The sequence below is a fragment of the Puma concolor genome, chromosome B3 (genome assembly GCF_028749965.1).
Source record: "Puma concolor isolate L17-30 chromosome B3, mPumCon1.1.hap2, whole genome shotgun sequence".
Taxonomy (NCBI): domain Eukaryota; kingdom Metazoa; phylum Chordata; class Mammalia; order Carnivora; family Felidae; genus Puma; species Puma concolor.
The window spans coordinates 93,591,989-93,593,845 of NC_141672.1; positions in this window are offsets into that span (position 1 = coordinate 93,591,989).

Here is a 1,857-nt window from a genome sequence, read left to right on the forward strand (position 1 = left end):
GAATCAAAATCTTAAAGATTGTAATAGAACTGGCCATTGGACTAAGAGAATTAAAACTAATTTTCATGAGAAAAAGCAAATAGAAGTTCCTTAATCAGACCTCAAAAGCAATTATTAAAATATGAAAAGGTAGTGTAGGGGTATGTGTGAGGTAGGAAATCTGATTCTACTTATGAAAAATAACTTATACGTTGAGTCAGGAAAGTTAGTTTATATTGCAGTAACAAATAACCCCCAAATCATGTGCATAATGCAACAAAAGTTTATTTTTTAGTCAAAGTGTGCTGCATGTCCAGGCAATATGCCAGGGCATCTGTCTTCCGTGTGTTGGCTGAGCGTTCCAGCTTGATTCAATCCATGACACTTCCTAATCAACACATGAGTTGACAATTGCTTGATGGGAAAAACCGGGCTGGAAAGTTGAGAATGAGTACTTAAATGTCTCAACTTTGAATTGACATATGGGACCTCTGCTTTTTTTTTTCATTGACCAGAGATGGTCACATAGTCAGCTAACTTCAAGGGTTGGAGACATGTATTCCTCTCAAGTGCCTGGGGAATAGAGCAGAATTGGTCAGTGATGACCAGAAGCATCATTAATTTGTCTATCACACAAATTTTAGTGGGAAGTTCATTATGAGTCCAAAATACCATTAGGCTGTTAGAATCTATGTAAATGTGAGGCTACATTGATAGTAGTAAAATCTCAGAATAATAGAGCTAATAATGAGGTTACTTCCCTACTCTGGACAGAATGTTCATTGAGTGTTGTGCTCATTCAAGGGACTCTAAGAGGTCCTCTGGGGGTGTGAGAGGAGAGGAGCTAAATGCAGAATGGTCAACAGCTCTTTATGTTTACACTGGAGAAGTCTTCTGAGGACAGTTAGCCCTCTATCCTCAAATATATTAATATTTGATTTGCTTTACTGGGCTGTGAGTGGTAATTTACAGGGAGGAATATTTCTGTTCAATTTGAGTCTTTTTCAGTCAAAACTACATGGATTGCCCCATGGGGAGGAGAGTTCCTTCTCAAGGGTGGAGTCTGAGCATAGGATGAACCTCCTCTTTGGAACAAAGTTTGAAGGAAAAGGAAAATCCAAGCATCATATGGCTCGTTGGACTAGATAGCCCTTAAAGATGCTGCCAGCCCCACATTTGATAATCAGGTGGTTCTTAAATCGCCTATCACTCCCATCTGGGTGATCACCCCAGGACTTCCCAAACCCACTGGCACTTGCTTGGGCTTCCTTCCAGAGTCCTGGACCATATATTGCTGGTGCCTGGCTACACAAATAAGAAACTGATGACTTCTATGCCAAAGGTAAAGAAGATGGGGTGTGGTTCTGAGCACTGGGTTGCTGTATTTTATCCAGAATTGTATTCATAAGGCAGCTCCAAGTCATTCCAGAGCTAGTTATGGAAACATATGAGAAGCCACATACCCTTTTGTCTTTCTGCAATGAAGCTGGGCTGAACTAATGCAAACCAAATTTGATTTAAACCAAAAATAAAATCAAGAAATTCTTGTTAGAGAATTTGTATGTCATTTTATCCTTGAGTGAATTTTTATAGCTGAGTTGGAAACTCTATCAAATAGATATTAGAACTTCTTTGACAACCTTTGACGTACATGTTAGCCAGGGTGTGCATGTGGACTATCCAGAACTGCCCTGCTGAGCCACCAGGGGTTAACTACATTCTTCACTCAGTAATCATTTCCTGACATCTTCCTGATGACACACACTCACACACACACACTTTTTTCTTCTTGTTTCAATTCATGAGTTGCACTTTCTTGGTTACTATGGCTGCAAATTGTTGATACTGGATTCATAGTCAGGTTTTTATTCCTTTTTG